Source organism: Canis lupus, chromosome 1 (genome assembly GCF_003254725.2).
Source record: "Canis lupus dingo isolate Sandy chromosome 1, ASM325472v2, whole genome shotgun sequence".
Taxonomy (NCBI): Eukaryota; Metazoa; Chordata; class Mammalia; order Carnivora; family Canidae; genus Canis; species Canis lupus.
Genome location: NC_064243.1, coordinates 108,768,266 through 108,782,155, shown reverse-complemented (window position 1 = coordinate 108,782,155; position 13,890 = coordinate 108,768,266). Strand labels below are relative to the sequence as shown.

The following is a 13,890-nucleotide window of genomic DNA, read 5'->3' as shown; positions in this document are numbered from 1 at the left end:
CTGGCGAGTGTGCGTCCGCGCGCGGGGCCCGGCGACGGTGAGGGTGTGCGGGGGCGATGCTGCGCGTCCCTGGGACGGTGCGTGTGCGCGATTGTGTGTCGGCGTGCTCCGCTGGGTGTCGGGGGAAGGTGCGCGCGTCTCCGGGCCTCCTGCCCGAGAACAGCGGCGCTGCTCGCTGATTGGCTGCGGCCTCGCCAGTGAGCAGCTCGCGAATCCTGCGGTAACTTGGTAACTCGGTAACTCGGCCGCCGCCGCCGCCGCCGCCGCCGCCCCGGGGATGGGGGGAGGGCCCGGGCCCGCCCCGCCCCGCCCCCTCGCGCCGGGGCCGCCCCCGCCGCGACCCCCCCCGTGACCCCGCAGCGGCCCTCTCCCCGCTGGCTGCCCGCGGCCGGGCCTCATCCCTCTCCCTCACCTCCGTCTCTGTCCCGCTCCGTCGTCCCCCCGTCTCTCTCGCTCTCTCCGCGTCCCTGCCGCCCCTTTCTCTGCCTCTGGCTCTCCACTGTCTCCCCATCTCTGCCTCTCCTTGTCCCCGTCTCCCCCATCTCTTCTCTCTCTCTCTCTGTCCCTCCGTCGGACTTCGCCGAGCTGTCTCGCCTCTCCGTCTCTGTCTCCCCTCCCTCTGCCTCAGTCTCCCCATCCCTGTCTCCCCTTCCCTTGTCTCTCCCACCTCTTGTCTCTGTCTCTCCCTCCCCCCACCCGCTTTCTCTCTCACTCCCGCAGCCATGCTCAGAATGCACTTTTCGTTCTGCCGAGGCAGTCAACGGGGACTATGCACGACTGCATCCTCGCCCCTCCCCGCAGGCCTCGGCTTCTGGCAGCAGGCCCCACGCAGGGCAGACTTCAGGAAGGACTTCCCGCCCTGGCTCAGCACCGGAGCTTTATCGCTCGGGCCAGGCGGAGGCCAGGCGGCCCCGTGGCTTCCGGAGGCGCCCGGGCGGGATGAGCTCACTGCTAGTTGGCTTGGATTTCATCAGCTTCCTCTGCTGGAGTTGCCCCCGCTCCTTTTCCCGCGCGGGCCGCGCTGACGAATCCTTCGGGCGCCTGCTGCCCCCCAGCGGCGGAATGCGGAAGCGCAGGCGCCGCGCAAACCGTCCCCGTTAGCCGCTGACCACCTCGTGGGTCATGAATGCTGCAGATATGAACCCCTTTAATCCTCACAACGACCCCATGGGGTAGAGATTATCTTAAGTTCCATTTACAACTGAGGCCAGAGAACTGAGGTCGGCCGCCTAAGGTCACACGGCCGGTGAATGGAGCCCTCTGGGGACTGACACGGGGAAAGAAGGGAATGCGTTCCACCACCAAGGTGTCTGTGCTCATTTCCTCTTACATTCATTCTTTTAGCAGGGCTTTGCTGAGGACCTCCTCTGTGCCAGGCCCTGCGGTAGGCACCGGGCATCCAACATGGAACAGACCAGACAAAACTCCCTGTCCTCATGAGGCTGACACTGGTCTGGGAGAGACAGACAGTAGAGAAAGAACATAAGTAACAACAAAAAGTGAGTCTCGAAGTTGAACTTTTTTTTTTTTTTTTTGAACCAGGGAAGAGGGCTCAAGGGTGTTGAGAATGTTCTTATTCACGAGGGAGATCAAGGGAGCGATAGTTCAGTAAAGGTCCAAAGGAGGCGAGAAAGCAAGGAGTGCCCAGACAGAAGGAAGGGCAGGTACAAAGGTCCTGAGGCCAGAGTGGACATGTCCAGGATGGTGAGGAGCTCCTATGAAGCTGGAAGCGCTGGGAGCGAGTGAAGAAGGGGAGAGGGGTGGGAGGTGAGGTCTGTGAGGGAGTTAAATGAAGACTTCTGCTTTTACCCTGACAAGGTGGGAGCCACTGGGGGGCTCTTGGCAGAGGGAGACGAGCTGATTTAGTTCTAACAGGTGCCCTCTGGCGGTCAAGTGGGAAACAGACTGTGAGCAGAGAGCCGGGAGCTCTGCGAGGAGGCCACTGTCCTAATTCAGGCTGGGGTGGTGATTGTCGGGTCAGATGGAAGGGGGAGCCAATGGCATTGGTGGAGGCATTGGGTGCGGATGTGAGGGAAAGAGAGAAGTTTGGGCAACTCCAGGTTTTGTCCTGAGCAGCTGGAAGGAGAAAGGGGCTGAGAGAAATAATAATCGTAAATAATGGCAGTAATGCTATGCACCTGCTGTGCACCCGACCTTGTTAAATCCTTTTTTCTTCTAAAATTTTTTTTTTAAATTTATTTATGATAGTCACACAGAGAGAGAGAGGCAGAGGCACAGGCAGAGGGAGAAGCAGGCTCCATGCACCGGGAGCCCGAGGGATTCGATCCCGGGTCTCCAGGATCGCGCCTTGGGCCAAAGGCAGGCGCTAAACCGCTGCGCCACCCAGGGATCCCCCTTTTTTCTTTTTTTAAAGAATGATCAATTTTGTTTTTTTATTTTCTCTACTAGATTGAAGATTTTTTTAAATTTTTTTATTTATGATAGTCACACACAGAGAGAGAGAGGCAGAGACATAGGCAGAGGGAGAAGCAGGCTCCATGCACCGGGAGCCCGACGTGGAATTCGATCCTGGGTCTCCAGGATCACACCCTGGGCCAAAGGCAGGCGCTAAACCGCTGCGCCACCCAGGGATCCCTTGTTAAATCCTATAACTATCCTGAAAGGCAGGAGGTGGAGGTGGGAGATTTGGGAGGATTCTGGATTTATTCAGATTTATATATTTGGGAAGTGGAATCTCCATAATTTGCTCAGTAGTTATTGGTGAATTCAATGTATAATTGCAATAATAGCAAAAAATACATTGTGTGTGGCACTGTTCTTGGCACTTATTTAATTCTTACAACATGTTATTATGAGTTCCATTTTCCACCTAGAGAAACTAAGTCACAGGAAGAGTAGGTATTTTGCCTAGCACGATACTACTAATAATTATAATCGATTTATTATAGAAGTGGTATAGTGAGCTCTGGGAGTTAGAAAGATCCCTATGGGTTCAAATCCCAGCGGGACGTGTGACCTTGGGCAGCTCACAGTGTCTCTGGGCTTTGGTGTCCTGCTTCATAAAATGGAAGTTAGAGGAGTACTGTTGGTACAGGGATTTAGGATGAGCTCCGGAGGTAATTCATGTAACAAAAGGGAGGCTGCCACACAGAAAATGCTCTTTAAACACTATATTAACTAACTGGAATTTTTTAAAATATTTTTTTCTTTATTTATGATAGTCACACACACACACACACACAGAGGCAGAGACACAGGCAGAGGGAGAAGCAGGCTCCATGCACCGGGAGCCCGACGTGGGATTCGATCCCGGGTTTCCAGGATCGCACCCTGGGCCAAAGGCAGGCACCAAACCACTGTGCCACCAAGGGATCCCCAACTAACTGGAATTAAAATAAAAACTAAATGTATAGGGCAGCCCCGGTGGCTCAGCGGTGTCTGCCTCTCTGTGTGTGTCTTCCATGAATAAATAAATAAAATCTTTAAAAAACCACAAAGACTTAAAAAAACAGTAAATGTGTATATATATATATATAGTTTATAATGTATATATGTATACATACATATATAGTATATATGTGTGTATACATACTATACTCCATGCAGGGAGCCTGACGTGGGACTCGATCCCGGGACTCCAGGATCATGCCCTGGGCCGAAGGCAGGTGCTAAACGGCTGAGCCAGCCAGGGATCTCCATATATATATAGTTTAAATGTTAGTACAGACCCTCAGGGTTGGGGATACAACAGTAGGTAAGCCAGTTGGGACTTTAAAGCAGTCGTGTTAGGGACGCCTGGGTGACTCAGTAGTTGAGCGTCTGCCTTCTGCTCAGGTCGGGAGCCCAGGGTCCTGGGATCAAGTCCTGTATTAGGCTCCCTGCATGGAGCCTGCTTCTCCCTCTGCCTGTGTCTCTGCCTCTCTCTCTGTGTCTCTCCTGAATAAATAAATAAAATTAAAAAAATAAAAAATAAAAAAATAAAAAGCAGGGCAGCCTGGGTGGCTCAGCGGTTTAGCGCCATCTTCAGCCCAGGGCGCAATCCTGGAGACCCGGGATCAAGTCCCACATCGGACTCCGTGGAACCTGCTTCTCCCTCTGCCTGTATCTCAGCCTCTCTCTCTCTCTCTGTCTCTCTCTCTCTGTGTGTCTCTCATGAATAAATAAATAAAATCTTAAAAAAAAGCAATCTTGATAAAACAGATAGTCAATCATCCCAAGGGCCTCCAAGCTTTGTGCCACCTCCTCCAGGCAGGACCCCTTAATTGCCTCCTTGCCTCTCCTCAGCCTCATAGGAGATTGTCTTGTCTACACCTCAGCCTTTGGTGTTTGTATCAGAGAATGTACGGCTCTTTGCCTCCTATTGCCTCTTGCTGGGTCCAGCCGAGTCTCCCTTTCTGTCTTGTGGCTGGTGATCAGAGCCACTGTATTTCTTCCTTCACCTGGGGCACCCCCCTATTTATCTGGCTTGCTCCCACGTTTCACTCTGGTCTCTGCTCAAACATCACCTCCTCGGAGAAGCCTTCCGGAACCATCGCTGTCCCTTCACCCAGTTTTATTTTGCTCCACAGCGCTCCTATTAACATATTCATTTGTTTAGCTATGTATGGTCTGTCTCCCCTTGGAGAAAGTGAGGTCCACGGCGACAGGGACATGCCTCCAGCCCAGCTGTATGTCCTAATCTCCATTTCACAGATCGGAAAACTAGAACAAGGCCTGGCACAGAGAGGCTCTTCATGGGGCAGGGGCTGCTTGTAGAACGAATACTTGTCCCGCGTGTAAAGCGGCAGGGAGTGCGCCACACCGCCTCCTGGTGGCGAGTGGGAAACTCGCACTGCGAAAGTCCGCCCACTTGGCCGTCGAATTTCCCACAGATCTTCACGTCTGAGATTGACGTGCCTGATGCTAGACCTTAACCCCATTCCACATACAAACACTAAATAAACATTTTTTATAATGTCTTTTTGGACTTCTGAATCTTATTTTTTTCCTAAATATTTTATTTATTTATTCATGAGAGACACAGAGAGGCAGAGACACACAGGCAGAGGGAGAAGCAGGCTCCATGCAGGGAGCCCATGTGGGGCTTGATCCCTGGTCTCCAGGATCACGCCCTGGGCTAAAGGCAGACACTCAACCGCTGAGCCACCCAGGTGCCCCTCGAATCTTATTTTCAAAGTCCATTAAAACGTTGAGGGGGTGCCTGGGTGGCCCAGTGGGTAGAGCATCTGGCTTCAACTCAGGTCCTGATCCCAGGGTCCTGGGGTCGAGCCCCAGGTTAGGCTCCCCGCTCAGGGGGAAGTCTGCTTCTCCTTCCGCCTCCTCCCCCAGCTGGTGCACGCCCACTTGCACTCTCTCTCTGTCTCCAATAAATAAAATCTTTAAAACTAAATAAATAGGGGCAGCCCCGGTGGCTCAGCAGTTTAGCGCCGCCCTCAGCCCAGGGCCTGATCCTGGAAACCTGGGATGGAGTCCCACGTCCGGCTCCCTGCATGGAGCCTGCTTCTCCCTCTGCCTGTGTGTCTCTGCCTCTCTCTCTCTGTATCTCTCATAAGTAAATAAAATCTTTATTTATTTATTTATTTTATGATAGTCACAGAGAGAGAGAAAGAGAGAGAGAGGCAGAGACACAGGCAGAGGGAGAAGCAGGCTCCATGCACCGGGAGCCCGACGTGGGATTCGATCCCGGGTCTCCAGGATCGCGCCCTGGGCCAAAGGCAGGCGCTAAACCACTGCGCCACCCAGGGATCCCGTAAATAAAATCTTAAAAAAAAAAAAAAAAACAACTAAATAAATAGTATTTTGAAAAAAATTAAAACGTTGTTGAGACACAGGCATAACTTACCTACTTCTGTCAAACCCACAAATCCCAAGTGTAAAACTCCATGTAATCAGAGCCCCAGGGGAAGAAACAAAACATAACAAGCCCTCCCCCCCAACTCCCCCGACAATCACTATCCTCAATTCTAACAGCAGAGGTTAGGTTTACCTGTTCTAGAACTTCCTATCAATAGAATCACACAGCATGTGTTTTCTGTCTCTCTGGCATTTGGCACTCTGCATTATGTTTGTGAGATTCATCCACACTGTCGGGCGTAGGTAGAGACTGTCATTGTCACCACTGTCTGGTGTTCCCCTGTGTAAAGGCACCACCACGAGCCTATCTGCTGCACCACCGAAGGGCATCCTGGTTGCTTTGGATTTGGGGCTGGATCCGTTTGCTTAGGGCTGCCACCACAAAATAGCCCAGGCTGGATGGCACTAAGCAACAAAAACTTTATTTTTTCATAAGCCTCAGGGCAAGAGGTCCTACCTCAGGGTGTCAGTTTCTTCTGTGGCCTCGCCCGTTGGCTTGCAGATGGCTGTTCTCTCCCCATGTCCTCACATGGGCTTTCCTCCGTGTGTGTCTGCTAATCTCCTCTTCTGACAAGGACACCAGTCACACGGGATTAAGGCCCACTCTAATGACCTCATTTTCACTGAATTACCTCTATACAAGGCCTGCGTCCAAATTAGGTCACATTTCTGAGGCTCTGGTAGGGGGTTGGGACTTGGGCACGTGAGTCGCGGAGGGGACAGGAATCAGCTCATAAGAGGGGCAATTATGGGACGTCTGGGTGGCTCAGTGGTTGAGCGTCTGCCTTCTACCGGGTCCCATGTGGCGCTCCATGCAGGGAGTCTGCTCCCTCTGCCTATGTCTCTGCCTCTCTCTGTGTGTCTCTCATGAATAAATAAAATCTTAAGCAAAAAGAGGGGCAATTATATTAAAGCTGCTATGAACATTCTTTTTTTTTAATTAAAAATTTTTTAATTGTTACTTTAAAATATTTTATTTATTCATGAAAGACACACAGAGAGAGAGGCAGAGACACAGGTAGAGGGAGAAGCAGGCCCCACGCAGGGAGCCCGACGTGGGACTCGATCCTGAGACTCCAGGATCACACCCTGGGCCAAAGGCAGGCGCCAAACCGCTGAGCCACCCAGGGATCCCCCTGCTATGAACATTCTTGTATGTGACATGTCGTTTGGTGAATGTGTGCATGCAGTCCCGTTGGGTAGATCCCTCGGAGTGCATCTGGGGCTCATGGGGCACGGGTTCGCATCCAGCGGTAGTAGAAGTCGCCAACTGGTTACTCCACAGTGCTCAGGGCATGTTGAGTCCCTTCCAGCGGTGGGCGAGAGTCCCGCTGCTGCGCCTCCTCACCAGCACTTGACTTTGTCAGGCCTTTGCATTTGAGAGATTCTTTTGTTGGTAAACACAAAGTGTTCTTTGCATGGTTTCAATATATTCTGAATTTTCCAGGGATTCCACTACTTCCGTCAAGGAAAATCCTACGACGTTGCGTTCGGAAATCAGCCAAGGGCGATGCAGCATTTTGGACATTTTGGATGATCGCATCACCCCTGCAACCCCAGTCCCGCTACCAAAGTCACATCTGAGGGTCTCACCACAGCATCCAGCTGCTGACACGTGTAGACAAGCACGGAACGTGGGTAGACACACGCGCATGCGCACGCTCTCAGCCCTCTCAAAATAACTACAACAAAAGGGTGTTGTTCCATTAACAAGTGTTCCAACTCTCTTACACTCAAATACAATTATTATTTTTATTTTTTTATGTTTTTTATATATTTTATTTATTTATTCATGAGAGACACAGAGACATAGGTAGAGGGAGAAGCAGGCTCCACACAGGGAGCCGGATGCATAACTGGATCCCGGGACTCCAGGATCAGGCCCTGAGCCGAAGGCAGACGCTCAACTGCTCAGCCACCCAGGTGTTGGTCAAACATGATCATTGTAAAAGTTGAAAGCATTGGACTACTTCTTGACGATTTCCAACATAGTTGTGCAAATGCATTTTCACATATGTTGCTTTTTTAAAGAAAGATTATTTATTTGAGAGAGAAAGAGAGAGAGCGAGAGAGAGCACATGAGTAGAGGCAGGGGAAGGGGCTGAGGGATAAGCAGGCTTCCTGCTGAGCCAGGAGTAGGGCTTGATCCCAGGACCCCAGGACCATGACTTGAATTGAAGGCAGACGCTTAACCCCTGAGCCATGCAGGTGCACCAGCACGTGTTGCTTTATTATAAATGTCTTCCCTTCAACTTCTATCATTTTTCCCTATGGGAATTTTTTTTAAGATTTTATTTATTTATGAGACACACACACACACACAGAGAGAGAGAGAGAGAGAGAGAGGCAGAGACACAGCCAGAGAGAGGAAGAAGCAGGCTTCATGCAGGAAGCCCGACATGGTACTGGATCCCGGGTCTCCAGGATCACCACCTGGACTGAAGGCGGCGCTAAACCACTGAACCACCTGGGCCGCCCCCTTATGGGAAATTTAGATTATTGTATTAAAAATGGTGTTGGGGGACGTCTGGGTGGCTTAGCAGTTGAGTGTCTGCTTTCAGTTTGGGTGGTGATCCCTGGGGTCCTGGGATTGAGTCCCGTAATGGGCTCCCTGCATGGAGCCTGCTTCTCCCTCTGCCTGTGTCTCTGCCTCTCTTTGTGTGTCTTTCATGAATAAATAAATACAAATTTTTTAAAAAGTAAAAAAAAAAAAATAAAAGTGATGTATGCGGGAGTGGTTGGTTGGCTCAGTTGGAAAAGCATGTGACTCGGTCTTGGGGCCATGGGTTCAAGCCCCACGTTGAGGGTAGAGTTTACTTAAATTAAAAAAAAAAAGTATGTAGGTAGAATCATTTGAAGATGGTAAAAGGGGTATTTTGTGAAGAGTTTGTGCCATAAAGGACTTTTGGGATACGATGGGGTTGGGTCCTGCTGGTCTAATGGGTTGGGGACACTGAAGCTTTGGGAGAACCAGGTTGTTTTAGTCATTCTGCATGTATTGAGAACTATGTGGCCTCATGCAAGACAGTGCTGGGGACTCAGTGGTGACAGAGACAACCCCAGCCCTGCCCCTACACGTCCCAGAGTCAAATGAGGGACACAGACCTGACCCTGGACAGTGAGGACCTGAATGGCTAGAACTGGAATGTGAATATCCAGGGGGTTGGGGACAGCCCAGGGTGGCACCTGACCTAGCCTGGGGTCAAGGAGGGTTTCCTAGAGGAAGTGACATCTGCACTGAGCCTGGAAAAAGGTGTTCCAAGTGGGACGAATAGCCTATGCCATGGCCCAGACACGAGGGAGAGCATGTTGGCTTCAAGGAATCAAAAATATTGTTTGGTGGGGCTAGAGCAACATTTCTTCAAATTGGCTCCATTGCGTCCTGAGCAGCCTCTTTTTGTATGAAGGACCCAAGGGGGGGCTGGGACATGTGAAGGTTTGAAAGACCCTAGGACTGAGTTCCGATCCTGACCCTGCTACCACTATGGTGGGTTGAATTGTGACTCCCAAGATACCTTTGCCCAGAACCTGAGAATGTGACCTTCCCTGGAACAAGGATATTTGCAGATATGGGCGCCCGGGTGGCTCAGTCGGTTAAGTGTCTGGCTTCGACTCAGGTCATGATCTCAGGGTCCTGGGGTCGAGTCCCACATTGGTTAAGCTCCCAGCTCAGCAGGGAGCCTGCTTCTCCCACTTCCCTCTGCTCAATCTCTCTCTCTCTCTCTCATAAGTAAAAATAATAAGTCTTTAAGGGTCTTTACAGATGTACTTATATTAAGGATCTTGAGATGTGATCATCTTGGGTCAGGCACGGTAGGCCCTAAACGCAATGACAGGTGTCTCTTTAGGAGACAGAAAAGGAGGGATCCCTGGATAGCTCGATGGTTTAGCACCTGCCTTCGGCCCAGGGAGTGATCCTGAAGTTCCGGGATCGAGTCCCACATCGAGCTCCCTGCATGGAGCCTGCTGTTCCTTCTGCCTGTGTTTCTGTCTCTCTCTCTGTGTCTCTCATGAATAAATAAACAAAATCTTAAAAGAGAGAGAGAGAGAGAGACAGAAAAGGAGAAGATGCAGACACCTAGAGGCTGGCCACATGGAGACCCAAGCAGAGATCAGAGTGATGTGTGTACAAGCCAAGGAATGCGAAGAACTGCCAAGAGCGACCAGAGCTAGAAGCCAAGCCTGGAACAGATCCTCTCTCCGAGCCTCCAGAAGGGGCAATGCTGCCCACAGGTTCATTTCAGACTGGTGGCCTCCAGAACTGTAACAGAATACTCTGCTGCTGTTTTTGCTTTGTTTGCTTTTTAAATATTTATTTATTTATTTATTTATTTATTTATTATTTATTTATTTATTTATTTATTTATTTGACAGAGAGAGAGAGAGAGTGGGCACAAGCAGGGAGAGCCATAGGTAGAGGTAGAGGCAGAGGGAGAAGCAGGCTCTCCGCTGAGCACGGAGCCTGAAGTGGGGCTCAATCCCAGGACCCGGGAATCACGACCTGAGCTGAAAGCAGACACTTAACCTACTGAACCACCCAGGGGCCCCAGTGTGTGGTCACTGGAACCCCTGCAGAAGCTGTGACATATTGTGCAGGGGAGCCTCACCAAGCCTGTTTTCCTTTCTGTAAAATGGGCATAAACAAGACGTTGCAGGCCTGTGATGCAAATGAAAAGAGAGCACCCCTTTGACCAATAAGTTAGCAAACGTCTGTGACTGTGGACTGTGGGCTCTCTCCAGAGCCCATGGGCTGTTGTTATTTGGCCAGGGGTGTCTCAGGTAATAATTTTTTTTTTTAAAGATTTTATTTACTTATTCATGAGAGGCACACATGGCTGAGGGAGAAGCAGGCTCCCTGTGGGGAGCCCAGCCCGATGCAGGACTCCATCCTGGGACTGCAGGATCACACCCTGAGCTGAAGGCAGATGCTCAGCCACTGGGCCACCCAGGCATCCCTGTCTCAGGTAATAAGAGTAACAGTGAAGGGGCTCCTGGGTGGCTCAGTTGGTTAAGCATCTGACTCTTGGCTTCAGCTCAGGTCATGATCTCAGGGTTGTGAGATGGAGCCCCAAGTTGGGCCCTGGGCTCAGCAGGTAATATGCTTGGAGTTTCTCTCTCCCTCTGCTCTTTCCCCATGTGCTCTCTCTCTCTCTCTCAAATAAATAAAACCTATTAAAAAACTCAGAGTAACAGTTAAGTGCACCTGTGGCGAGCCAGACACTGTTCTACTAGCCTATTGCTGCCATCAGACAACACACATTTATTCTCCTACAGCTCTGAGCGGGAGTGGGGTGGGGAAGGGGGGTGCGGAGATTCAGAATCAATTTCCCTGTGCCCAAATTGAGGTGTCAGGAGGCCCACACTCCCTGGGGAGGCTCTAGGGGAGAATCCGTTTTCTGATCTTCTGAGGCTTTTGCCAGGTGTGTTCTTTGCACTCCTCAGCTTGTGGGTCCATCCTTTATCTTTGCTGCCAGCCACAAGCATGGCGCTTCAGTGTCACCCTGTCGTCGCTGTCAAATCTCCCTCTGCTTCCCTCCTATAAGGACTCTTGGGATTACAGTGGGCCCCTCCAAATGGTCCAGGATCATGGCCCCATCTCAAGATTCTTTTTCTTTTTTTAAAGTAGGCTCCATGCCCACCATAGAGCTCAATGTGGAACTCAAACTCAGGATCCTGAGATCAAGACCTGAGCTGAGGGGCGCCTGTGTGGCTCATTTGGTTATGTGTCTGACTTGATTTCGGCTCAGGTCATGATCTCAGGGTAATGAGATCAAGCCCCAAGATGGGCTCTGCACTGAGTGTGGAGCCTGCTTGGGATTCTTTTTCTGCTTCTCTCTCTGCTCCCACCCCCTGCTTGTGCTCTCAATCTCTCTAAGAAATAGAAAAATAAAGTAAAATAAAACTTCTTAAAAAAAAGACCTGAGCTGAGATCAAGAGTCAGATACCCAATCTACTGTGTCATGCAGGAGCCTCCCATCTCAAGATTATTTATTTATTTATTTATTGATAAATTTTATTTATTTATTTATTAGAGAAACAGAAAGAGAGAGGCAGAGACACAGGCAGAGGGAGAAGCAAGCTCCATGCAGGAAGCCTGATGTGGGACTTGATCCCGGCCGGGTCTCCAGGTTCATGCCCTGGGTTGAAGGCGGTGCTAAACCGCTGAGCCACCTGGGCTGCCCCTCAAGATTCTTTTTTTTTTAGATTTTATTTATTTATTCATGAGAGACACAGAGAGGGAGGCAGAGACACAGGCAGAGGGAGAAGCAGGCTCCCTATGGGGAGCCCGATGTGGGACTCGATCTCACCCCAGGTCACGACTTGAGCCGAAGGCATATGCTCAACCACTAAGCCACCCGGGCTGCCTGGGATTTTATTTATTTATTCATGAGAGACACACAGAGAGAGGCAGAGACATAGGCAGAGGGAGAAGCAGGCTCCATGCAGGGAGCCTGATGCGGGACTCCATCCTGGGATCCAGGATCACGCCCTGGGCTGAAAGTAGGCACTAAACCGCTGAGCCACCCAGGGATCCCCTCTTTTTTTTTTAACATTACAACACAGATGCAAGCAGAGACAGAATCTTATTGTACTTTTCAGCATCCCTCTTTCTCTCCACCCCCACAAGCAATGGATATATGCATAGATGAATGTGTATGAAAATGTCACTTTTCGCCAGGGGAGAAGTGACTCAGTCTACGCCACCCTTGGGCCATCAGATTGGCAAAGATCAAAAGTGACAAAACATCGTGTCAGTGAGGCTGTGGGGAAACATGCATTCAGGCCTTGCTTGGGGGAGTGAAAGTGGGCACAACTTTCTTGCTGATATGATACCATCAGAGGTGGCTTTGCCACCAGGCAAATGAAGTGGGAGCCTCCAGATGCTGCATCCAACAGAGCCAGGGCTCTGTCCAACCCCCTGGGAGGTGCTCCTGTCTTATAACTTTTTTTTTTTTTTTTTTTAACATTTTTTATTCTCTTTTTCAAGAGGGCTTCCAGCTTTGTATGAACTACAAGCCCTAAACTACCTGTGTCCACCATGCTTTATTTTTTAAAAAATTTTTATTTATTTATGATAGTCACACACACAGAGAGAGAGGCAGAGACATAGGCAGAGGGAGAAGCAGGCTCCATGCACCGGGAGCCCGACGTGGGACTTGATCCTGGGTCTCCAGGATCGCGCCCTGGGCCAAAGGCAGGCGCTAAACCGCTGCGCCACCCAGGGATCCCCTACCATGCTTTATTTTTACTGAAAAGATGTAATGTGAATTAACTTTTTTTAAATACCCTTTTCCCCCCCCAAAGATCTTATTTATTTCAGACAGAGAGAGAAAGAGTGAGCGAGCGAGCATGAGCGAGGTAAGGGACAGAGGCAGAGGGAGCAGAGTCCCTGCTGAGCAGGGAGCCCAATGTGGGTCTCCAACCCAGGACTCTGAGATCATGACCTGAGCTGAAGGCAGATGTTTATTTTTTTTTATTTTATTTTTTTGAAGGCAGATGTTTAACCAACTGAGCCACCCAGGTGCCCCTCACACAGCAGTTTTAAAGGTTGTCAGTCATCCATTGTTAAAATAAAGATCTATAATCTCAGTGTAGTATATACGCTTTTTGTTTTATAGGAAAGGAGAATATAGTTGTAATAAAGATTCACCCATTCATAAACACATTTTCTTGGAGAGTTTACTATGCATGAGGTATTGTTAGAGGCACTGGGGACACAGCAGGTTATAAGAAGAAGATACGGTGGAGGAGACAGAAAACAAGATAAGTAAGTAAAACATTTGGTGAGTTCAGAGGGTGAACAGTAAAATGGAAAAACAGTGGGAAGAAGAATTGTAATGGGAGGTTTTGCAATTTTCAAACAGGTGGCTTCAAGAGAGGTCCCTAAGTGGAGCTGACATATGAGTAAAGAACTAAAGAAGCATGTAGTGAACTTGGCAGGTATTTGGGGAGTCATAAGAAATTCAGTTATTTTTTACTTATTTATTTATGATAGTCACACACACACAGAGAGAGAGAGAGAGAGAGAGAGAGGCAGAGACACAGGCAGAGGGAGAAGCAGGCTCCATGCACTGG

General features: G+C 49.9%; 1 long non-coding RNA gene across 2 annotated transcripts; it reads left to right on the top strand.

Moving 5' to 3' along the window:
* The first annotated feature begins 336 nt into the window (after positions 1 to 336).
* On the top strand, positions 337 to 7,772 carry LOC112645248 (uncharacterized). Of its 2 annotated transcripts, none has more exons than XR_003127018.3 (3): positions 337 to 1,246; positions 1,345 to 1,499; positions 7,262 to 7,772. It is a non-coding gene; the product is annotated as an uncharacterized LOC112645248 (long non-coding RNA). The 2 variants fall into 2 exon arrangements; XR_003127017.3 differs by having other exon boundaries at positions 338 to 1,172.
* Positions 7,773 to 13,890: the final 6,118 nt, after the last annotated feature.